A 26,977-nucleotide genomic window follows, 5' to 3' on the forward strand; every position below is an offset into this window, starting at 1 on the left:
AGACCGTTGACCAGGTTTCACCTAGTAACCCTAGGCAGGGGCCCTTACAGGGTGCTACCATCCGGAGCCAGATGGACCCAGGTTTTTTTTAACGAGGTGTTACTCCTCCCCCTCCTCCTTCCTCATCACTTGCGAAATGAGGCCCCGGACTTGGGACCGGCAGTGGTGGAGTTGATATTAATTTTATTGTACAGCCGTAACAAATTATTAATAGGCCTGTGGATTTACTATCATTGTAGGACTAATAACAGTAAGACTCCATAAAAGTGTATTCCTGTAGAAGATACAGTTGTCGTTTGTACACACACAACCATTTACGAGTTAACAGGTGCAGAAACGCAGTTTGTCCGCAGAGTTCAGCGAGCGAGCAAACTCGGCCTACCTTCGTGACGTACGCGCTACGGCCTGTCTTTACCGTGGGCCTCGATTCAAAACATGTGACGTCACGCAGTTGTGCGGAAGCACACGGAAGCGGAATTTTGCTTTAGTCAATAGCGAGGCAGGATGTGAATCGAACATACAAAGAAGCTGCTATCCCCATTGAAAATGTCGTCCGCCAGTGGTGACGAAACGTTGGGTTTTAAGGTGAAATCCATTCGATCACGCCACAATAGTTGGGCACATTTTATTAATTGTGACATTTCCGGCCGTCAAAGTTTACATTTTACAGAATACCTTTCGTTACGGTTTTCGAGAGTGATAATTTCACGCTGGTCTTCGGAAGAGTAAAGACAAAGGCTGACGGGCGGCTGACGTGTCGTGGCTTGCGGTTCCGCAGAAGGATGTTCCCACTCGACTGCTGAGGGCGGAAAGAGACCTCAACTGTGAATAGCTGCTGCCGCTGTCTTCGTTATTACGCTGTGATATGGTAAGGTGCGCCATCGCTGCAAGATCTGGAACTCCACAGCGACGCGATATTAGCTCCATTACCTACAAAAGCTAGTTGTTCCGTTCTAATACTTTGTATCCAGCTAGTTTGCTTTTAGTATATTCTATGGCGATCTCGCTGGTTTTCGATCCTGATTTTCCGTGTTCTACCTGTTATTTACTAGCTATGGTTATAGTCACTGGTCGTATACTTGTTTCATCGTCATAACTTCGGATTTATCGTGCCCAGCCACCTGTGCCAAGGTTACATTTCACTATTAGAGCTCCTTTCTCAAGTATTCTATGTTCAGTTGTTTAGATCAGTGGGTAACTCTAATTTTACTTTAAGATAATAAATCTGATTGTTACAGTGATCACTTTTTCTGCTATAGATTAGATGACCCTTCCTCTCATTAATATGCGTGTGTGGTATGGTACCCATATTGTCATGTTTGATTCGCCCACCCCTATTAATTTCCATCCAATTGGGCATTTCCCTTGGGCAGCAGTATTAATTCCTTTAATGAAGTTGTGTGATCGTATGGAGTGCTTCTCTTCTCCATAGATCACCAGAGATCGTATTTTAGCATCAAAGGGGTATGCAAAACAGCACACCTGCACTCCACATAAGACTTGGACATACTTTGTGGCCATCTTGATCGTACCAAAACAATAAACATTGTCTTCTAATCGTACGTATGCTTGGCTTTCAAGTTATTACTGAAGTAACGTTTTATGCGACGTTCTGATAAAAAGAATCCTTGGCATAAGGTCTTTCACAATTTCTACAGAACGTATCCATACCGTTAAAAGGATCACTTGATTTCTGGATGTTCGATCTTCAGTACATTTTACTCACATGTTAAGAGATATTCGCATCGATATCCAACACCACTGAAGGAAATGGAGGAAAGGATCAGTTCAATTGCATTTTATTGACATCAATGATTTCATAATCATTATTTAAGTAACTATAAGATGTTTGTACGCACATAGTCGATGCCTCTCGAATCGCACCACGGGGACCAATGGGGGAATGGCCGGGTCAGCATCAAGAATGGTAAATGGCCTCAGAGCATGAGACACTGTGGGAAGATTTAGAGTTTATTCGAGGACATTGGCGGAATGTGTTGTGGTTAGGAACTACAGTCATCACCTCCCTACCTCTTGCAGGCCAAATAACGTTGTTGAACATGTCAGGAGTCAAAGTAGCTACCTCCGTGTGGAGCACCACGGCACGGGCGTCAGTCAGCGAACTTGGCTACAAAGGCAGTTTTACATTGGTGTGATTATCGGAAAGTAATTTTGGTCATGAGAGCTATTATATAGCAAGGGAAGAGCTACCTACATTGACAATGTCAAAATGAAGCGGAGTCGTATGCAGGACTCAGCAGTTGAACAAATGCCTAATGGCGAAGTGAAACCACTCCCTTAATTTGAGAGAAACCGGTATCTCAATGTTTTGAAGGCACACACCATCCCCAGGAACCGGCAGTCTTCCTGATATCCCCAAGGACGTCTCAATACAAAAGACTCTATTTGGCCCTGTCTTTAATGTCAGTTCTTGGCGTCACCTCTCTACACAATTTACAATATGCTGCATCGTCTCCCCCCCCAAAATGTGATTAAGTGCAGGGCAGTCTAATGTGGTTCTGTAACTACTGAAATGATAGTTGTATGTAGTATCACCACTGAGATTTATTGATTTACAGTGGAAATAAGTCCAGTCATCAAGTATCATGATAATACGTGGCTATTCGAATACATGACAAGTACAACAAGTTTCCACGAATAATTAGTTTGATAAGCTGAAGTGGAGGACTATAAAGTAGTTGTATTTCCCTTTCGTCCATTGTGAGAGGACTGATTGTCCCAAAAGGTTTGTAATTCTCTGTCATGTGGTACACTGATCGAGTAACACATCTTACCTATAGAAGGCCACATACACTCCTGGAAATTGAAATAAGAACACCGTGAATTCATTGTCCCAGGAAGGGGAAACTTTATTGACACATTCCTGGGGTCAGATACATCACATGATCACACTGACAGAACCACAGGCACATAGACACAGGCAACAGAGCATGCACAATGTCGGCACTAGTACAGTGTATATCCACCTTTCGCAGCAATGCAGGCTGCTATTCTCCCATGGAGACGATCGTAGAGATGCTGGATGTAGTCCTGTGGAACGGCTTGCCATGCCATTTCCACCTGGCACCTCAGTTGGACCAGCGTTCGTGCTGGACGTGCAGACCGCGTGAGACGACGCTTCATCCAGTCCCAAACATGCTCAATGGGGGACAGATCCGGAGATCTTGCTGGCCAGGGTAGTTGACTTACACCTTCTAGAGCACGTTGGGTGGCACGGGATACATGCGGACGTGCATTGTCCTGTTGGAACAGCAAGTTCCCTTGCCGGTCTAGGAATGGTAGAACGATGGGTTCGATGACGGTTTGGATGTACCGTGCACTATTCAGTGTCCCCTCGACGATCACCAGTTGTGTACGGCCAGTGTAGGAGATCGCTCCCCACACCATGATGCCGGTGTTGGCCCTGTGTGCCTCGGTCGTATGCAGTCCTGACTGTGGCGCTCACCTGCACGGCGCCAAACACGCATACGACCATCATTGGCACCAAGGCAGAAGCGACTCTCATCGCTGAAGACGACACGTCTCCATTCGTCCCTCCATTCACGCCTGTCGCGACACCACTGGAGGCGGGCTGCACGATGTTCGGGCGTGAGCGGAAGACGGCCTAACGGTGTGCGGGACCGTAGCCCAGCTTCATGGAGACGGTTGCGAATGGTCCTCGCCGATACCCCAGGAGCAACAGTGTCCCTAATTTGCTGGGAAGTGGCGGTGCGGTCCCCTACGGCACTGCGTAGGATCCTACGGTCTTGGCGTGCATCCGTGCGTCGCTGCGGTCCGGTCCCAGGTCGACGGGCACGTGCACCTTGCGCCGACCACTGGCGACAACATCGATGTACTGTGGAGACCTCACGCCCCACGTGTTGAGCAATTCGGCGGTACGTCCACCCGGTCTCCCGCATGCCCACTATACGCCCTCGCTCAAAGTCCGTCAACTGCACATACGTTCACGTCCACGCTGTCGCGGCATGCTACCAGTGTTAAAGACTGCGATGTAGCTCCGTATGCCACGGCAAACTGGCTGACACTGACGGCGGCGGTGTACAAATGCTGCGCAGCTAGCGCCATTCGACGGCCAACACCGCGGTTCCTGGTGTGTCCGCTGTGCCGTGCGTGTGATCATTGCTTGTACAGCCCACTCGCAGTGTCCGGAGCAAGTATGGTGGGTCTGACACACCGGTGTCAATGTGTTCTTTTTTCCATTTCCAGTAGTGTACAAATTGGATGTGCTGTAGGCACTGCGCGGTCAGGTGCAGTGCTGGGGGCTGTCAAAATAACTGACTGAAGCCCTACTTTGCCGCAGCTGACAAATAATTTACCAAACGCCTTGATCGATTCGTGTGGAGTCAGCTATGAGCGATGGACAGCACTGTCTGCGTGACTAGGGCTGCTGACCGCCATGACTATCTGCGACCGTGGATCATGTTCCGGAAGTCGCGAACTCGAAACCGAATCAAGCTGGCAAAAGGTCTGAATCAGCAGTTACGAAAACTGTCTGTGGGCTAGCTACTGAAACAGTGAGTATTCTTAACTCGACCGATTGACGGGCTCTACCTCACGTCATCTCTCTCCGGCGATCTAGAATAGAGTTCTATGAGAAAATTCTGTTCTCTCACAAACTCCGAAAAAGATTAAGATGTACCGACCCTACCAAGCCGTATGGCTGCCACTAATGGCCGGTCGTGAATCTTACCACCAACCATTAGTGTACAAATCGCCGCACACAACCCCTCCAAAACCTTTCTGCTCCAATTCAGATCCTTGCCGTCGCAAAATAGTGGCGCCTTGTCACGTCAGAAGCGTCCCAACTGTCCGCCAGTCAGTTTGTTCTTCTAAAGTGCACGCGGGAAGACTGCGACATGGAAAGAGAAACTGATAGGGAAATAATGTGTGCGCACAGCGCTGGCTGGGCGAACACGCCATTGCCACCGAGCTGCGATTCTAAGAAAGCTCAGATACAGAGCTCGGCCGTCCTGGCCCAGGCGCCGTGGCGTCAAGCTTGCAGATTCCATACGATTCTCGTTGCCCTCCTTCCGGCCGAATGAAAGTCGAGGGCACCTTTGAGAGTGCCCCAAGCATTGATATTGTCACATGGGTCGGATCTCCATCTGACCCAGTATAGGCGGCCGCACACCTATGTTCTGTTGGCCTCTCCCGCACAGAATGTCCACCAACATATCTTGGAAAATATAGCGAGTGGAGCAAGAGCCATCAACTGATATAATTCGAGCAAAGAGGAATTATAGTCCTTGACACCTGCATACTGATGCCGGCCGTTGTGGTCGAGCGGTTATAGGCGCTTCAGTCTGGAACCGTGCGACCGCTACGGTCACAGGTTCGAGTCCTGCCTCGGGCATGAACGTGTCTAATGTCCTTAGGTTTAAGTAGTTCTAAGTACTTGGGGACTGATGACCTCAGATGTTAAGTCCCATAGTGCTCAGAGCTATTTGAAGCTGCATACTGACACCACGCCCGATCGGGCAATGGAAGAAAATAAATGAGAGAGGAAAAACCAAAAGGGTTCGGCGTCTCTCACAGTGAATGTGGTCATAGTGGAATGAGACGCCCGCTAAACCCGCTGGGCAGAACCGATGATTAGGATTGCGGAAAGTGCCAAATAAGGTTGGGGTCAGTTTCACCTTAAAATTGTAATTTATTATAATATAATAACACATTTACAACCAAAGCGGCACATAGTCGAACTTTTACAACTACGAGTTTCAAACTCCAAATCTTTCACTGCTGAAGACCTCCAAACTAGAAATCTTAAAAATCAACACGGTAAATTTCAAGTGGCTGAAAACAGGCAGTTACAATTACAAATTAAATAATTAATATATAGGCTGAAAGCCTCAAGGCAAGGGTGGATAGACAAACATAAACAAGATGCAATTCAAACGGCTGAAGGCTTACAATAAAATTTTCAAGATTTTAAAATAAATTACCATAACCTTTCAAAGGCAGAATGCCGCAATGTTTAAGCTTGAAAGGTAATTTTAAGAATAAGGTTGCAAGGCTGAATGCCCACAATTAATTTCCCAAAATTTAAAAAAAAATTTAAGCATAAGCCTTAAGTTTTAAGTAGCTGAAACCAGACTAAAAGAAAGACAACACAACAATAACCTTTCAGCAAATATCCAATTGCCGGAGTTCAAATTTACTTACTTTAAACACAGTAAACCCAAGAATTTTTCTTTTGTCATTGGCTGTGAGAGATTATAAACAGAGAATTAAACACCGGTGACAAAAAAACTCTAAAGACAACAGCACCCAGAAGACTCCAGGGGTCGGTCTGCCCTCAGATGAGACAGGTGGTGAGCCCAACTACACCTGATCCGTCGCAACCCAACCAGGGGACAGCCACGGGCCGACCGACACAACTACTTGCTTGCCACCAATCGGTACATGAGAATTCAAACACAAAATGTTACTGGCGTGATTATCCACAATCAAATATGTCTATATTTTATGGTGTCAAAACTACACACGGGGTTGGACAGCGACAACAGGTGAGGAGAGGACGCTGCCTGAAATTACGTTAGTGGCCAGGGCAGGTAACCAGAACACTGACGGCCACAAGGCAGAAAATTCCGCTGATGCACTCGAATTGTAGTCAACCAATATAGTTAATTGCACCACATGGCGGCTAAATTTGAGCGATAGAAACACTCGGTGTTGCTCATAGGAAAACCTCCCCAATAGCGAACCACCGAAACGAACCGCCGCAATATGAATGGACGTGGCTTGGGTAGTTCAAACCACTACTCAGCTTTGACGTCCTGGGCCGGTGAACCATGAAGCTCGTAGCTATCGGAGAGCTCCACACACGTTCCGACATTGCGCAGGGACCGCCAGCGGACCCAGCCGATTGCACTGCTCGGAGATATCTTCCCTTGTCCGCTGCAACCGACCGACTCCTCTCAGAATGCCGACATCTAAAATAGTCGTCAGTGGAAATAACGCCAACTACGCACACAACCTGACAAACACTTGCTCGAAGACCTGAACGATACCCAGCAGTAACTAAGAACGCACGAGACAAATCGGGAGTCGATGCACACAAACACAGCCGACTCATGAACGATGGGAGAGCCAAAACGCGTCGTCCGGTAGGACGACCGACCGACGATCCACCAAGACCGCGGCCCGGCTCAAGTGATGCGTGGCGGCAATGGTCGGACGAGCCATGTCGACGCTGACCTCACTGCTGCACCAACCCCACTGCACTAGTGTCGCACTGCAACTCCCCGACTGATAGGTCTGGACTGCGCTCCAGACGCGTTCCAACTGACTGCCTGCCTCCAACTCGCGACCCGAACTGCCTTACGACAGACTACGACCGGTATGTAATAGCAGTCGAGCAAAGATACTACGAGAGGGGATATATCGATACGCGCTGCTAGCACCGGTCACGGTCAGGCAAAGCAGCAACTCAGTGACAGTAGTGTAGTGACTTGGCAAGACAGCCAAGCCACTCGGAGGTAGCCGAAAGGCACGCGCTTAAGCTCACGCAAGCTGGCGCGAGGTCTGGAACAGTTGAAGGAGTTGAGTCTACCAAATAAAGTACGTAGCTGTTGGAATACTTAACTTTAATCCATAATTGGAGAACATCGCTCTTGAAGATACATAATTAATATCTCAATATAAACTGGTAATGGCGCCTTGCTAGGTCGTAGCAAATGACGTAGCTGAAGGCTATGCTAACTATCGTCTCGGCAAATGAGAGCGTAATTGTCAGTATAGCATCGCTAGCAAAGTCGGCTGTACAACTGGGGCGAGTGCTAGGACGTCTCTCTAGACCTGCCGTGTGGCGGCGCTCGGTCTGCAATCACTGACAGTGGCGACACGCGAGTCCGACGTACACTACCGGACCGCGGCCGATTTAAAGGCTACCACCTAGCAAGTGTGGTGTCTGGCGGTGAAACCACAAATAGTAATTTAAATTAACGTAGTGAGGTGGAAGTACTTTAAAAACAGGGTGTAAAATACATGATGGCGGGTACACGAGCCACGTATGTCTCATGGAAGACACATTGTAGAAAATAAAAGAGAGAGCTACTGGATGTAACGCAGAGGTCAGAGAGAATTGTCGTTACGTGAGACTAGAGCGAAGTTACCAAAATAAATAAAATAAAGTAAAATTTTGCTTAGATATGCATCAAGTGAGGTGTGTGAGCGACAGCAACTTCATGTGAGCGACCTAGCGAGGTGCTCCAAAGACTGAGTTTTCTGCTGGTGGGGAGGGATTCAGGCGACAACTGCCCATGCAGACTGAAGTTCTCTCAAGTTACCACAAACGTAGCAAGGTGGCGTAGTGCCGAGCCACTGGATTTCATCCCAGAAATCAGTGAGTCAGAACTCCGTCCGAACACCCAGCTTAATATTTTACGTGGTTTACCTACATCGCTTATGTTGAATGGATCTCTAGGAAAGGACTAGGCTAATTTCCCTTCCCATTATTCCTCTTTGACGACGCGATCCTAAATAAATCCATACCTTTATTCCGCCCTTCATTTCTCCCAAACAAATTCATATATATTTCGGTTTTGTGTTGTAGCCTGAAACAAAGTAGGAAGGTAATTGTTGCGAACCGTATCGCTTGTGCAGACGAGCATAGCCGCTGTCGATGCCTACAGATGCAGTAGAGGGCGAATGTTGCGGCTCAAGTGGTGTGAGCACAAACCAGGACTAACGAACAAGGTGAAAATCGTCTTAAACTGTATAAAACAGTCACACGTAGTTCAGAGCTGATGTTCAAATCCAGGAATTTGAGGTTACAGTTGTATTCGATAATAAGCATACAGATCTGCCCGTGAGGTCCTTTTATTCCGGTAGACGACCAACTGCGATCCCCTCGTGGAACTATGAGAGCCAAAATATTAAGAAAGACATTGGACAGAAGGGAGTAGGACTCACGCTGAGGAAGCCACTGAAACTTAGTTATGTATGCAGACATTTCATCCTTTCCGGCGAATCTAGAATCTCTAGCATTTTTGCCTGGTATCGATATTGGTACTGGCAAGCTATCGGTCCCAGGGATTCCAAGATTTTCGAGAATGTTTAAATTTCACGTTTGACGTCGCCTAACAAATGACAGAAGAAATATTTTTTGGGTGTGACATAACTGCACAGTTTTCGGATTCTTTTCCTTTACTTGTAATCTGAAACCTTGCTTCTTGGCAAATTTTATGATTCTACGCCAACTGGAAGTACCGTACAGGTTTTGACGAGTGAGTTTCCGGGTATCGAAATATGTGACAAAAATTTCTCTGACCACTATGGGACTTAACATTTGAGGTCATCAGTCCCCTAGAACTTGTTGTTATTGTTGTGGACTTCAGTCCTGATACTGGTTTGATGCAGCTCTCAATGCTACTCTATCCTGTGCAAGCACCTTCATCTCGCAGTACCTACCGCAGCCTACATCCTTCTGAATCTGCTTACTGTATTCATCTCTTGGTCTCCCTCTACGATTTTTAACCTCCACGCTGCGCTACAATACTGAACTGGTGATCTCCTGATGCCTCGGACCATGTCCTACCAACCGATCCCTTCTTCTAGTCAAGTTGTGCCACAAACTCCTCTTCTCCACAATTCTGTTCAATACCTCCTCATTAGTTATGTGATCTAACCATCTAATTTTCAGCATTCTTCTGTAGCACCACATTTCTAAAGCTTCTATTCTCTTCGTCCACGTTTCACTTCCATACATGGCTACACTCCATACAAATACTTTCATAAACGACTTCCTGACATTTAAATCTATACCCGATGTTAACAAATTTCTCTTCTTCAGAAACGCTTTCCTTGCCATTGCCAGTCTACATTTTATATCCTCTCTACGTCGACCATCATCAGTTATTTTGCTCCCCAAATAGCAAAACTCCTTTACTACTTTAAGTATCTCATTTTCTAATCTAGTTCCCTCAGCATCACCCGATTTAATCCGACTACATTCCATTATCCTCGTTTTGCTTTTGTTGATGTTCATCTTATAACCTCCTTTCAAGACACTGTCCATTCCGTTCAACAGCTCTTCCAAGTCCTTTGCTGTCTCTGACAGAATTACAATGCCATCGGTGAACCTCACAGTTTTTATTTCTTGTCCATGGATTTTAATACCTATTCCGAACTTTTCTTTTGTTTCCTTTATTGCCTTCTCAATATACAGATTGAATAACATCGGGGAGAGGCTACAACCCTGTCTCACTCCCTTCCCAACCACTGCTTCCCTCTCATACCCCTCGACTCTGCCTTCTGGTTTCTGCCATCTGGTTTTTGTACAAATTGTAAATAGCCTTTCGCTCCCTGTATTTTACCCTGCCACCTTCAGAATTTGAAAGAGAGCATTCCAGTCACCATTGTCAAAAGCTTTCTCTAAGTCTACAAATGCCAGAAACGTAGGTTTGACTTTCGTTAATCTTTCTTCTAAGATAAGTCGTAGGGTCAGTATTGCCTCACGTGTTCCAACAATTCTACGGAGTCCAAACTGATCCTCCCCGAGGTCGGCTTCCACCAGTTTTTCCAATCGTCTGTAAAGAATTCGTGTTAGTATTTTGCAGCTGTGACTTATTAAACTGATAGTTCGGCAATTTTCACATCTGTCAACACCTGCTTTCTTTGGGATTGGAATTATTATATTCTTCTTGAAGTCTGACAGTATTACGCCTGTCTCACACATCTTGCTCACCAGATGGTAGAGTTTTGTCAGGGATGGCTCTCCCAAGGCTGTCAGTAGTTCTAATGGAGCGTTGTCTACTCCTGGGGCCTTGTTTCGACCTAAATCTTTCAGTGCTCTGTCAAATTCTTCAGGCAGTATCATATCTCACATTTAATCTTCATCTACCTTTCCATAATATTGCCCTCAGTTACATCGCGCTTGTATAGACCCCCTATATACTCCTTCCATCTTTCTGCTTTCGTTCTTTGCTTAGAACTGGTTTTCCATCTGAGCTCTTGATATTCATACAAGTGTTCCTCTTTTCTCCAGGGTCTATTTAATTTTCATGTAGGCAGTATCTATCTTACCTCTAGTGATATATGCCTCTACATCCTCACATTTGCCTCTAGCCATCCCTGTTTAGCCATTTTGCACTTCTTGTCGATATAATTTTTGAGACGTTTGTATTCTTTTCTGCATGCTTCATTTAATGCATTTTTATATATTCTCCTCTCATCAAATAAATTCAATATTTCTTCTGTTACCCAAGGGTTTCTACTAGCCCCCGTCTTTTTACCTATTTGATCCTCTGCTGCCTTCACTATTTCATCCCTCAAAGCTACCCATTCTTCTTCTACTCTATTTCTTTCCCCCATTCCAAGAACTTAAAACTACTTAAACCTAACATCCATGCCCGAGGCAGGATTCGAACCTGCGACCGTAGCAGCAACGCAGTTCAAGACTTAAACGCCTAGAACCGCTCGGCCACAGCGGCCGGCAAAATATTTAAGACAAATGGACTTGTCTTTCGATTGCTTTGGCTTAGAAGCTTCAAATTTTTACACCGCAAAGGGGCCGTAAAACTTAGTACGTGACATAAATTTCAACTTGATGTGTCTACCTGTTCCTAAGGAAAAGGGATTGACCGATGGACGAACAGAGAGTCAAATAAATGACAACAATTTTTTTTTTTCTTTTGATATAATTACAGAATTACAGTTTACGTTTTTTTTTCATTTGGTTGAATTGTGAATCCTTGCTTTTTGACAAATTTCATGGTTCTAGGCCAACGAGAAGTACGGTGTAGACTTTGATGAGTGAATTTGGAAGTATTAAGGTATGTTACATAAATGGCCCTTCTTTTGACTTCATTGACTCAGAAGCTTCTAGTTTTTACATTGCTAAGGGACCGTAGGCCTCAGCATGTTACTTAAATTTGAACTTAATAGGTCTCACCCTTCCTGAGAAATGTTATGAAGAGTCGGACGAACAGACAGGTGGACAACAAAGGGATTCTATAGAGGTTCTGTTTTTACCGACTGAGGTACGGAACTCCGAAAAAACGCGAGCTGGAGGCCTGAAACAAAATATTGTAATTTTATTTCAGAATTATTGGCCAACACTGTTGAGCCACTTTTCCTGCTGCGACAAAGGGCGATGAAGAGCCGCCTCGTAAAATTCCTGGGGCTGCATTGTGAAGAAGTTTCGAATGTATTGCTTGAGTCCTCGTCTGGGGAATCGTAGGCGCGATAACAACGGTTAAGTCACTGATGACTCCTTCACCAAAGAAGACGAAGTAAATAATCCTGAATTCCACTCAAGAAGAAACGCCAAGATAAACATAGGAGTAGACACCCTCGGTGCACCGAAGCACCTTAAATCATTTAATAAAGGCAAGGCCTCTCTTGCAGATTGTATACCACTCAGGTTTCTTTCAGAGTATGTTGATACAGTAGCTCCACATTTAGCACTTATTTAAAACCGCTCGCTCATAGAAAAATCCGTGCCTAAAGACTGGAAAATTGCTCAAGTCACACTAATACCCAAAGAAGTATTATAGGCCGTCTATTGTTCCTGATCTATATTAATAACACAGGAGACAATCTGAGAATCCCTATTAGGTTATTTGCAGATGCTTCTGTCATTTACTGTATTGTAAATTCATCTGACGATCAAAACGAATTGCAAAATGATTTAGATATCTCTGTGGTGCGGAAAGTAGCAGTTGACCCTGAATAAAGAAAAGTGTGCAGTTAATCACATGAGTACTAAAAGAAATCCGCTAAATTTCGATTACGCGATAAGTCACACAAATCTGAAGGCTGTAAATTCAACTAAATACGAAGGGATTACAATTACAAATACCCTAAATTGGAACGATCACATAGATAATGTTGTGGCTAGGACAAACCGAAGACTGCGATTCATTGCCAGAACACTTAGAAGATGCAACCCTTGTGCAGATGATCCAGTTCATGTCTCCAGTGACATCGATGCCAATGTTACGTTATACTCTAATCCCCCTTGCTTTCATCAGATATGGAGCGCCAGCGCGATCATCAGATGGCTGTAGTTCTGTATGGTAAGGTCCGAGGGATAAATTTATTATACCCCTCTCTGAAAATGTAAAACACATTTCTCTATGAGCTGCCTGCAGACGAGAATACGTATGCAATTACTATGAGTATTATTTGGAAAATCTATTTAAGTTCGAACGGCTACTAAAGTCTGAAGCATTACCGAACCTGTTCGACACGCAAAACAAGGTGATGCGGTAGTCAATGGAAAAAAATCTGTTACGGTACGCAAGTGGGGGATGTACAAAGACTACATTACTTTATGCATACCAGATCCTGTTGAGCACCGTTGGTTTCATTCAATTAAAGTTTGTTTAAACACCCCAAAACTAACGTCAAACTCTCTTATAAAAACTTAATTTTAGTTTGATGACTCGTTTCGAACCATTATGTCCACTGATGCATTATTCCGCTTCACCCACATTGGATCGTGTTGAAATCAGTGGGTTTTATTGAATTAAAGACTGCTGAAAGCCAGCAGGACTAGCCGCAAACACTCTTGTAAAAACCCTTTAGTGTGTTAGGCTGCGTCATTATGAAACACTAAACCAACTGCAGGCGTTCCGAACATCGTTTCACCGTTTTTCTTCAGGGCGACTACCATTTATCGTACAGTTGGTTTAGTATTCTATCATGACGCGCCCTAACAACCAAAACGAAATTATTCCAATTGACAAAAAAAAATGGTTCAAATGGCTCTGAGCACTATGGGACTTAACATCTGTGGTCATCAGTCCCCTAGAACTTAGAACTACTTAAACCTAACTAACCTAAGGACATCACACACATCCATGCCCGAAGCAGGATTCGAACCTGCGACCGTAACGGTAACGCGGTTCCAGACTGAAGCGCATAGAACCGCACGGCCACACCGGCCGGCTTCCAATTGACACTGGTCGTCGAAGTCTGCGAATTTATACACTGAAAACCAAAGAAACTAGTAAAGGCGTTCGTATTCAAATGCAGAGATATCTAAACAGGAAGAATACCGCGCTGCGGTCGGCAACGCCTGTATAGGACAAGTGTCCGGCGCATGTATTACATCGGTTACTGCTGCTACAGTGGCAGGTTACCAAGATTAAGCGAGTTTGAACTTGGTGTTATAGCACATGAGGTAGCGACGAATTGGGGATTATCCCGTATGATCATTTCACGAGTGTACCGTAAATATCGGGGACCAGGTAAGACATAAAATATCCTACATCGCTGCGACCCGGGGCGAACGACAATTGAAGAGAATCGTTCAACGTGACAGAAGTGCACCATTTCCTCAAATTGCTGAAGATTTCCATGTTGGGCCATCAGCAAGTGTCAGAACCATTCAACGAAAAGTCATCGACATGGGCTTTCGGGGCTGAAGGCCCACACGTGTACCCTTGATGACTACATGACACAAAGCTTTACCCCTCGCCTAGGCCCGTTAACACCGACAATGGACTGTTGATGACTGGAAACGTATTGCCAGTTGGACGAGTCCATTTCAAATTATATCGAGCAGATGGACGTGTACGGGTATGGAGACAACGTCATGAATCCAGGGCCGCTGCATGTCAGCAGGGAACTCTTTAAGCTGGTGGTGGCTCTATACTGGTGTGGGGCATTTGCAGTTGGAGTGATATGGGACCCCAGATACGTCAAGACACGATTCTGACAGGTGAAACGTATGTAAGCATCCTGTCTGATCACCTGCATCCATTCATGACCATTGTGCTTTCCGACGGACTTGGGAATTTCCAGCAGAATAATGCGACATCCCAGACGTCCAGAACTGCTACAGAGTGGTTCCAGGAACACTTCTCTGAGATTAAACACTTCCGCTGCCCACCAGACTCCCCATACGTGAACATTATTGAGCATATCTGGAATGCCTTGCAGCGTGTTGTTTAGAGGAGATCTCCACCCCAGCTCTGCAGGATTCATGGTGTCAATTCCCTCCAGCACTACTTCTTACATTAGTCGAGTCCATGCCACTTTGTGCTGCGGCACTTCTGCGTGCTCGCGGGGCCCAACAAGATGTTAGGCAGGTGTACCAATTTCCTTGGCTCTTCAGTGTAGTTAGTTTGTTAGTTTCATGTTCCATAGACCATTTTGCACGGTAGATGTAATGATGAAGAAAGAGTCATAGTTTCCAGAATGAGATTTTCACTCTGCAGCTGATTGTGCGCTGATTTGAAACTTCCTGGCACATCAAAACTATGTGCCGGACCGAGACTCGAACTCGGGACCTTTGGGCAAGTGCTCCACCATCTGAGCTACCCAAGCACAACTCACGCCCCGTCCTCACAGCTTTACTTCTGCCAGTACCTCGGCTCCTAGTTTCCAACTTTACAGAAGCTCTCCTGCGAACCTTGCAGATCCAGCACTACTGAAAGAAAGGATATTGCGGAGACGTGGCTTAGCCACAGCCTGGGGGATGTTTCCAGAATGAGATTTTCACTCTGCAGCGGAGTGTGCGCTGATTTGAAACTTCCTGCCAGGAAGTTTCAAAGAGTCATAGTCTTATAAAACCTCATTTCATTGCTTTAACTAGTTTTCCGCTATTGCAGCCAACTACAGGTGACTATACTTATTCCGTTGTGCTATCAGTATCGTGAGCAGCTTGTCGTCTTCTCATATATTGCATGAAAATTTTTATAAAGCTAGAACCACTCTTGTGCTTCTTGGTCGACTTACATACACAAAAATATGTTAATGTGCTTTGCATAAAAATGTGTATTGAAATGTTCCTCCTGAACTGGATATAGTTACCCAAAAGCTGCTTTATACGGCGTTGAGCGGCAGGGCTGGCCCATAAGGCAAAAAAGCGGCGTACGTAGTTGAAAAAATGCATAATCTTTTATTTAAATAAAAGTCAACAACCTTATGGCATCAGTAAAATAGCTTTTAAGAACAAGTAAGAAATTAAACAAACAGTTAAAAAACTAAGCAGTTCGTCAAACATTAACAGGTATCTGAAGTCAGCCAAGGTGCATATTAATAATCAAAACGTTAATATTTACAAAATTTTTCATTCGCCATTTAAATATAATGTCTTCTATGGTTGCAGCAATTTTGGTAACAATTTACAGTAGCTGTCTAACGCCCGGCTTTCCAGAGTGGGAAGGAGCGCCTGGTCCCCGTCACGAATACGCCGGGCGGACTTGTGTAGAGGTCCGGTCATCCGGCCAGTCTCTGGATGGTTTTTAGGCGGTTTTCCATCTGCCTCGGCGAATACGGGCTGGATCCCCTTATTGCACCTCAGCTACACTATGTCGGCGATTGCTGCGCAAACAAGTTCTCCACGTACGCGTACACCACCATTACTCTACCACGCAAACGTAGGGGTTACATTCGTCTGGTGTGAGACGTTCCCTGGGGGTGGGGGGCGGGGGGGGGGCACTGGGGGTTGAACCGCAAAATGACCATGGGTTCGGTGTGGGGCGGCGGAGGGGTGAAGTGGACTGCGGTAGTTGTCGTGGCGTTGTGGACCACTGCGGCTGCGGCGGGGACGGAGCCTCTCCGTTGTTTCTAGGTCCCCGGTTAACATACAACAGTAGCAAAACAGTCAATGGGTTACGTCCATTGGTGACATAAGTTCAGAATAGGAGAAGTTATACAGATACAATTCGACCCAGCGACAGGCGGGATAACCCGACAGACAGGGTGGGCAGTGTGAACTCGCCACCCACGGGTGCGCTGATGGATGGGGCAGCTCCCGTACAACGTGAACTACAACAGACTAGGGACTAACCTTAGAAAAAATGTAGTAACAGTGCCCTGCTTTGAAAGGACGTAACATATTTCATTATATTACCATTAAAGAGCTGAACGTAAGTACATAAAAAACAAATATTTGTCCGATCAGTGAATATGATGATAAGCAACCAGGCACTTGACAACTGGGTGGCACTCTGATTACAGGAATGAGGAAACCAATAAAGCTTTCGAGCCCCCCGAATTAATTGGCAGTCACTTGTGCTAATTATGCAGCAGGAACAGTCTTTAAACACTATTTTGAAATGGAAAAACACTGAAACCGGCTGACATCTAATAGTTTCGCAGTAAGACGTTAGCCATAAGCAACGAATAGGTCAGCTCTTACTAACGTAAACACCACTATTCCAAATAGCTAAGCAGTAGAATGTCAGATGTCAAACTTTTTTACCAGAGTGCCCATAACAACTACATTATTTTAGCATAATTTCTCATAGAAAATCTCAGGGCGGGTCAACTAACAACCCAGCTAAAATATTTTACAAACATTTAACTAAAATGGTTACAGCGAAAAGGCCCCTGTTTAAATTAGACTCACCCCACTAAAATGATTTACAAATAGTTAACTAAAATGATTACAGGGAAAGGCACTCTGTTTAAATTAAGATTTCACTGTATACGAAAGGAAGAAGAATACACAGCTCATCCACTCTAAATATGACTAATTTATAAAGGCTGTTGTGATTAACGTAACTGCACTAGCTTTGTAAGACAGACAATGCAAAACCTGCACTCATTTCACAAACAGTGGCGACTAAGGCCTGTAATGAAACAGTTGCTCCCATTAAGGTAAACTTCAGTTCTCTCGCAGCAAACCTCTATAGAAAGCAAACACAGCAGATCTTCAGGGAAGGAGAAACCAGTCGCAGCACTATGACGTTAACAAAACAAGGCGCAGAAGCCACAGAAAGAGCCTCACCAAAAAAGTTTGATGAATCGGTAGCGAAGTAGCACTCAGAATCTCCACACACTCGGCATAGGTAAATTTCTAGAGTCCCATCGCCACCACAGCGAACCCAAACCACCGTCTTCGCGGGATGATGTCTGTGCTCTGCAAAAGCCGTTTACTACCGGCCTCCACCTCACAAGAGTTTCTTCCAGTTCGGCGAGCAAATTCCAACTGTCAACCTTCGTGTCGGTCAAAGCCCCTCGCACGGAGAACCACCAGAGATCGTGCTCCGCTACCGCGATTTAGCGATCGATTGATCGATGCGAGCCGGCACGATTCACCTCCTGCTTACCAAGCCATGCAATAATCCACCGACAACATGTAGTTTTTGTTAGGTCCGTTTGTCTCGCTGCAACTGTGAAATTTAAGTTACATCATTTCCTGAGTTGTCATCATCATCATTAGTGTTACGCCAAAAGGCAGGTTTTCACATGGTAGTTCTCCAGGCTGTACGAGCTTCTACCATCCTCTTCAGGTCTGCGTAATTTCCTCTTCCCTTTATGTCGTCTGTCATCTTGTATCTCCTTCTTTCTCTCAGCCTTCTCCCACAAACCAATCCTTCCAAAGCATCTGCGAGCAAGCACTCCCTTCTCAATGAATGTCCCAACCAGTTCTTTTTCTTTTCTCTTACAACCTTCAGCAGACATCTTCTCTCACCATTCCTTTCCAATACTCTTTCATTACTGACTCTTTCCATCCAGCTTATTGTTGTTCTTGCTTTCGTATATAGTGACTCAAATGGCTCTGAGCACTATGGGACTTAACATCTATTGTCATCTGTCCCCTAGAACTTAGAACTACTTAAACCTAACTAACCAAAGGACAGCACACAACACCCAGTCTCCTCGAGGCAGAGAAAATCCCTAACCCCGCCGGGAATCGAACCCGGGAACCCGGGCGTGGGAAGCGAGAACGCTACCGCACGACCATGAGCTGCGGACCGTATATAGTGAAATCTGAGTTGTAACAGAAACAAATTCAGTGCCAAATACACAGGTTACCCATTATGTCTGTCGTCCGTGACCATTACTCTCAAAAAGACCTTGATACAAAAGCACAAAGACACCCAGTTGTAAAACTGAGCAGAGACTCAGCCTTGCAATCATAGTACGATACATTTTATTAGTTTCCAACAATTCACACATTTTACGTCTCTGTTACAGAGTCATTTGAAATTAATTTTAGTTTTCACAAACAATTTTACATACAAATTTTCATGTGACAGATAATTTAACCTGCTATTTGTTCTTATATAAAACGAGTTTTTTATTTCTTGGGTCTCTATGTTTGATACAATACTTTTTTTTCAATTTTAAAAGGCTTTAGTTCTTGTTCGCGCATTGTCATTAGTTTTTCATTACAATCAGTTATACTCCATTTCTACAACAGCCCTAAATGTTACACAGAATTTGTCGATTTTTGTTGTACAGACAATAAAGGAGCTACACATCAACGAAGAAGAATCGCAAAAAATACAAAAAAATTTCTGTTTACTATCCTAAAACGTTATTTCATTCCATAAAACCACATGAAAATAACGCAGTTGCGAACACGCAAGCTTTTGACCAAGAAATATGCAGGGACCGTGTACTACACTGGTCTATGGTATCGTACATTTCATTAATCTCTGGCTGAGTACCAAGAAATACACAGGGATCGTGTATTTCATTAATCTATGGTATCGCACATTTCATTACTATGTGGCTGAGTACGTCGCATTTCACCACAGAATGAAGTATTAGAAAGTAAAATAAGTTGTGTACACTGAATGTGTCCCGGTAAACGATATTTTTTCCCGTTTCGTCCTTATGAACATTTTAAGGTAGCGTGAACTGCTTAGACGCTGGCAGCATACACACAGCGTGCAATCCACAGAGACACACGAAAATAAAGAACACATTTTTATTATTTTCTACCACAGTGGCTATGTTTGTAAACTGTGATTGTGTGAGATAATTATTTATTTCTAGTTTCTGCTACCAGTCACTATTTTATTTTATGTTTAATCTAACATAATGCAACGCGTTTCGAACATGTTCTGTTCATCTTCAGGCGTTTATAAATACATACATACATACAAAGAAATGTTACATAATGTTAAACAGTCTTACACTAAATTAATCTAGAGCTCCAATGGACAAAGTTTAAGACTGTTTAACTTTATGTAACATTTCTCTGTATGTATGTATGTATGTATGTATGTATAAACGCCTGAAGATGGACAGAACATGTTCGAAACGTGTTGCATTATGTTAGATTAAACATAAGGTAAAATAGTGACTGGTAGCAGAAACTAGAAATAAATAAGAAAACTTTTTCTGTTTTGAAGTATTTATGCAGTTGTTTGCTGTCTCCTTGGAGAGTGAGATGGATTTTTTTGAAACGCCCTGTACACTACGCAGCCAGACGGTGGTCTGTGGATGAGCAGCCAACGTGCGCAGGTGTCGGCTGAGTCACCCAGGGAGGCGGCCGGCCGGTAAGGAACCTACTGTGCCCTTGCGTGGCTCTCGGTGACCCCTCGCGCCGGGTCGCCGGCTGCAGCGGCCAATCAGCTGCCTTTGTGGCGGGCCGTAATGGACGAGCTGCTGAGCCGCTACACGGCGACACAGTCGCACGCGAACAAGTGCCGCGCTGACCGCGCAACTTGCTAATAGACGCGATAGATGCGAGCCGCCTGTTTGCAGCCTACGTTTCTAATCAGCACTAACGCAGCTCGCGCCAAACACAGATTCGTGGTTGCTGGCTTCACTATGAACTACTCGTCCGAAACTACTCTGACGGAAAAAAATCGCAACGCCAAGAAGCAGTTGTGCGACATAAACGACAGTTGGTAGCGATGATACTACATCTGAAAGATGATGTCCGTTCAGATTTCACACCAGTAGCCTTGCTATGAGGATGCAAATTAGGTATGTTTTAAATACACGCTGTAACGTTTGTTAGCGTTAGGTATCTTTGAGACTGGACGTGCTGAGTTGATTTTAATCAAGACTGCCTTTAAAGCGACAAATATGTCATTATCAACACCTCACTCAGTTTGAACTAAGTCGTGTAATTGGGTTACGAGATGCTGGATGTTCCTTCTGCGATAATCAAGAGATTCTTGGCAGCAATGTGCTGTACTTGATTGCTCGCAGTTCTGGTCAGGAAAATATACGGTCGGTCCCGACGACCTCAGGTACGATCGAGATTGAAGACCATGTTGTTCGGCGTATGGCTCTGGCGTCTCGTAGCAGCAGGTGGCACCGCAGTGACACAACGAAGTGTTACAAAGCGGTTATTTAAAGGGCAGCCGACCCAAAACCATCACCATTTGCGACTTCAGTAATGTCAAGTGAGACGTCGGTGGAGGGTAGGGTAGAGGTCTAGTATGTTTTCTGATGAAAGCTGGTTCTGCCTCGATGTCAGTGGTGGCCATGTGTTGTTTAGAAGGAGGGCATTTGAGGGCCTGCAACAAACCTGTCTGCGTGCTGGACACACTGGACCTGCACCTGGAGTTGTCGTCTGGAGAGTGATTTAGTATGACAGCAGTAGCACTGTCACGATTGTCCTATGCACCCTGACTGCAAAATTATATGTCAATCTGTTGATTCGACTTGTTGTGCTGCTCTTCAAGAGCAGTATTACAGAGGGTGTTTTCAAACAGGATAACGCTCGCCCACATACCGCTGTTGTAACCCAACATGCTCTGCAGACTGTTGACACATTGCCTTGATCAACTCCATTACCTGATCTGTCTCTAGTCGAGCATATATGGCACTTCACTGGACGACAACCCCAGCGTTATCCACAAACAGCATTCACCGTCCCCTTATTGAAAGACCAAGTGCAACAGGCATCGAACTCCATACCACAACCTGACACTAGGCACTTATGTAACACGATGCATTCAACATTCTGGTGGTTACACCTTTTATTAATGTACTACCATTTCACGTTTACAATGTCTTATCTCGCACTTACATTTCAATTATAACCACAATTTTGATTACTCTACATTAATTATTTTCTGATGTTGCGATTTTTTCCCATGGCGTAATTATATTAATCTTGCTGTTTACTGGATTTAAATGTGCCTTGGCCTCTTCTTGTTGCCAAGTCGCAAAAGGTACAACTGTTGCCTTCTTCTCCAGGAGGAATGCTGCGCTCCTGACTTGGCCTATAAAATAGCGGGACTGATGCTGTCATAGAGTAAGTATGCTTGTGCCAAATACGAAGGACCAACAGCTCTGAAACGTGACGCCTTCTCAGTCGAGATCGGCATCAATGTGGCCGTGGGCTTAGTTCGTGTACGAGCTGTTAGTTTTATTTGACGGAAAATGATTAATGTACTGCACTGGGATCATAGAAGTCATGGGGTAGCGATATGCACATATACACATGGCGGCAGTATCTCGTACATAAGGTATAAAAGGGCAGTGCATCGGCGGAGCAGTCATTTGTACTCAGATGGTTCATGTGAAACGGTTTCCGGCATGATTATGGCAACGTGACGGGAATTAACCGACTCTGAACGCGCATTGGAGCTAGACGCGTGTGGTATCGCATTTCGGAAAACGTTAGTAACTTCATTATTCCGAGATCACAGTGTCAAGAGTGTGCTGACAGTACGAAATTTCATGCCTTAGCCCTCACTATGGACAACGCCGTTGCTGACGGTCTTCACTTAACGACCAAGATCTGCAGCGTTTTCGTAGAGTTATCAGTGCTAACAGACAAGCTACAATGCGCGAAATAAACGCAGAAATCAATGTGGAACGTCCGACGAACGTGTCTCTTGGGACAGAGTGGCTAAATTTGGTAACAGGCGATCGACATAAGCGCTAACATCAAGGCATCGCCAGGAGCGCCTCTCCTGGGCTCGATACCATATCGGTTGGATCCTAGATGAATGGAAACCCATGGCCTGGGCAGATGAGTAGCGATTTCGAGTGTTAAGAACAAATGGTAATATCGAGTGTGACACTGATCCCACGAAGCCATGGACCCAAGTTGTCAACAGGGTTCTGTACATGGTGGCTCCATAATGGTGTGACCTCTGGCACTTGGAACTGACTGGGTCCTCTGGTCCAACTGAACCGATCACTGGTTGGAAATGGCTGTGTTCGGCTACCTGAAGACCACTTGAAGGTATTCATGGACCACGTTCCCAAACAACAGTGGAATTTTTATGGATATCAATGATCTGTACCACTGGGCCAAAGTTTTTCCCGATTGGTTTGATTAACATTCTCGACAGTTCGAGCGAATGGTTTGGTCACCCAGATCGCCCAACAAGAATTCCGTCAAACATTTATGGGACATAATCCAGAGGTCAATTCGTGCGCCGGCCGGAGTGGCCGAGCGGTTCTAGGCGCTACAGTCTGGAACCGTGCGGCCGTTACGGTCGCAGGTTCGGATCCTGACTCGGGCATGGATGTGTGTGATGTCATTAGGTTAGTTAGGTGTAAGTAGTTCTAAGTTCTAGGGGACTGATGACCTCAGCAGTTAGGTCCTATAGTGCTCAGAGCTATTTGAACCATTTGAATCAATTCGTGCACAAAATCCTGCACCTGCAACAGTTTCGCAATTATGGACAGCTATATAGGCAGCATGGATTAATATTTCTGCAGAGGACTTGCAACGACTTGTTGAGTTAAAGCCACTTCGAATCGCTGCATACTACCACATCATTTGTTTTGTCTTTGGAGTTTCCTCTCTTTCCAGCACTCGTACATAGGGTCGCTATGCTGTGGAGTCTGTTCTTCCGTCCATGTTGTGCCATCTTTGTAGTTCTTCTTTTGCCTTGTAAGCCTTTCAAACCTTATATTCTGTTAGAAATAATGTTCCGTTCTAATGTGAGGGTTTCTGGGTGTTAGTCTCTCAAGGCCTTTCTAAGCTCCTTTAACCCACGTCCTGGTGGTCTTCTTGTTCCACAGGTCATCAAGGAAATCAGATATTTGTTTGGAAAGTCTGTTTTTGCCCATTCTGTACACGTGTCCAAGAAATATGGCTTCCTTTTCGTCACGCTCAGAGATATCTTTTCCAAATTCTGGCAGTACCTGTTTGTTGATCCGAAGATTCCAGCCGGTCTCTGAGCTGCACCGATGATTTTTCGTAGAATTATTTTCCCAGGATGTCCATCTTCTCTATCTTGTAGTTCATTGAGAAGCATTCACTTACGTACAGACATTTTATTTTGGCCACAGCATAACACTCAGTATGCCATTCCAGGAGATGCACTTTTTGTTGTAAACACCATTAGTCAGTCCACATGTTCGCTCTACTTTTGAGATCCCAACGTCTCTCGCAGCTTTTCCTAGTATTTTTTTGTGCTATCTCACCGAGATACTTGAATGTAATCTGGCTATCTCTGTTTCGATGAATTTCTGTTCATATTTCTCATTCATCAAGAGTCCGTCCCGTAGCTAGGGCGTCAGGGCGCCTCACTGCCATGTAATGGGCTTGGATTTGGTTCCCGGCCGGATTGGATATTTTCCCCGCTCAGGGACTAGGTGTTGTGTTGTCTTTCATCATTTCGTAGTCGTCAATAAGCAAGTCGCCCAATGTGTCGTCAACTGAAAAGTCTTGCAACTCGGTGGCCGAACATCTCCAAGTGGGGACTCCCGGCCATCAATGCCTTACGATCATTTCATTATTTCTTTCCATTGATAATGAGTTTGGTCTTTTCTATCGAGATTTGTGATTCACATTACATACGGCGATTGTCCGTACAGACCAGAAACAGATTTTAATCCTACGCTCTTCACCTAATTTTTTCTTTGGAATGTTGATTGAAGAGATTTCCACGTCAACTGGGAACATCATTCCGTGACATAAATTTAATATATCTTGTATCTGAGAATTAATTATTTTACGCGGTTTTCTGCGATTATTGTACGCGACACAACTGCATTCGAACCCTCACCCATGCAGAGCTTGGAAGGATAGGACCATAGTTCGTAGCAAGTTGTGAGAGGTGTAAGAAGCAACTGGTAGCGTTATGGCCGGGAAAGGCAGAAATCTGGATTCTAATACCCGTCTGGCACTCATTTTTAACTTGCCACACGCGAAGTTTATTTGCTGACGAGATTGTGTGCGGAGGGGGCAAGGGAGAGAGAGAGGGAGAAAAAGTGAGTGAGTGAGCGAGAGAGAGAGAGAGAGAGAGAGAGAGAGAGAGATAGAGAAAGGAAGAGGGAGAGAGGGAGGATAGGTGGGTGGGAAGTGGTAGAGGGGAGGGGTGGGGAAAAGAGAGAGACAGGACTTTGAAAATACTATGTATCTAATTTTCAAGTTCTTTGAACTCAGGATTGATTAATTTTCTTCGGCGAAATGGCACCTGTAAAGTGAATTTTGTTCCAGTTTTGTTTTACCACAGTTTAATGCTGCAGTAGTTTGGTGCGTGGTTTTGCGAGTTTCAGCAAACATGCTGTCAAGCTATGCCAAGCCAATTAGTCGCATGCCGTGTCCCCGGCGGAGAGATAAATTGGCCAACGAGCCGTAAATCAACGCAGAAGGTAGTGGATTTGAAATATGAGGAATGCTTCTGACAAACTGGGACTTGAAACAAGTCCAAACATTTGTTCGGCTCTTTGAAACTGGTTTGAAGCACTTATATTATTAAATACGTCTAGCTAGCGTTAAATACCTTTAATGACAACATGATATGATTCGTGTTTTTAATAAGTGAGAAAATGAAGTTTGAAGAAGAATACCCAGAGAGAAAGTGCCATTTGATCACCTAACGTGGTCATTTACCACACCGCTAGGCAATAAAATGACGAATGAACCGTAAAGGCGGCAGAATATTGAGTAAAGTCGCCGATGCTGCATCTCGATCGATTCTAGAGCAAGTACAACCTCTTTGTGATCTGGCAACGCAGGATTAAGCGTGTGTAGGCTCAATAATGAGTTGTGAGGTTGCTTGATTTTGAGTGTCGTAATAGTGAATGTGGGGGGTCTTCAGATGTGGTCGATCGAGAAAACTCGATCCAAGGAAGTATTCGACAAAAAACCAATTAGTGTAACGAATCTTAGAATCGCATGTCGGAACTCTGTTGAACATTAATTCGTACCCAAGGAATGTCGTCCAATATTGAAACATTTACGACAGTTGATGTTTCGTTCGGATCTCGTGGCTTGATATTTACGACTTTGATTCAGTAATACATTTCGACGACGGGTACTATCCATAGTGCTTCATGAGCCTCACTCAGCCAATCACTAAATAATACTAGTGATGAAACAACATGGAGAAGGGTAATGATCAACGAAATGAAGCAATGGAGTGGGAGCCTTACCATTGTGACACGGAATAAAATTGGCGCTGCGCGGAAAATCGCCGTATATAACTTGTTCTTTTTTTCTGGTAGTCAAAAAAAAATTTATGCAAGTAATAAATTTCCGTTCATACCATATGAAAGATGTCGTGAACTTACCTATATACACTCCTGGAAATGGAAAAAAGAACACATTGACACCGGTGTGTCAGACCCACCATACTTGCTCCGGACACTGCGAGAGGGCTGTACAAGCAATGATCACACGCACGGCACAGCGGACACACCAGGAACCGCGGTGTTGGCCGTCGAATGGCGCTAGCTGCGCAGCATTTGTGCACCGCCGCCGTCAGTGTCAGCCAGTTTGCCGTGGCATACGGAGCTCCATCGCAGTCTTTAACACTGGTAGCATGCCGCGACAGCGTGGACGTGAACCGTATGTGCAGTTGACGGACTTTGAGCGAGGGCGTATAGTGGGCATGCGGGAGGCCGGGTGGACGTACCGCCGAATTGCTCAACACGTGGGGCGTGAGGTCTCTACAGTACATCGATGTTGTCGCCAGTGGTCGGCGGAAGGTGCACGTGCCCGTCGACCTGGGACCGGACCGCAGCGACGCACGGATGCACGCCAAGACCGTAGGATTCTACGCAGTGCCGTAGGGGACCGCACCGCCACTTCCCAGCAAATTAGGGACCCTGTTGCTCCTGGGGTATCGGCGAGGACCATTCGCAACCGTCTCCATGAAGCTGGGCTACGGTCCCGCACACCGTTAGGCCGTCTTCCGTTCACGCCCCAACATCGTGCAGCCCGCCTCCAGTGGTGTCGCGACAGGCGTGAATGGAGGGACGAATGGAGACGTGTCGTCTTCAGCGATGAGAGTCGCTTCTGCCTTGGTGCCAATGATGGTCGTATGCGTGTTTGGCGCCGTGCAGGTGAGCGCCACAATCAGGACTGCATACGACCGAGGCACACAGGGCCAAC

Source organism: Schistocerca serialis, chromosome 1, assembly GCF_023864345.2.
Source record: "Schistocerca serialis cubense isolate TAMUIC-IGC-003099 chromosome 1, iqSchSeri2.2, whole genome shotgun sequence".
In the NCBI taxonomy this organism is placed as follows: domain Eukaryota; kingdom Metazoa; phylum Arthropoda; class Insecta; order Orthoptera; family Acrididae; genus Schistocerca; species Schistocerca serialis.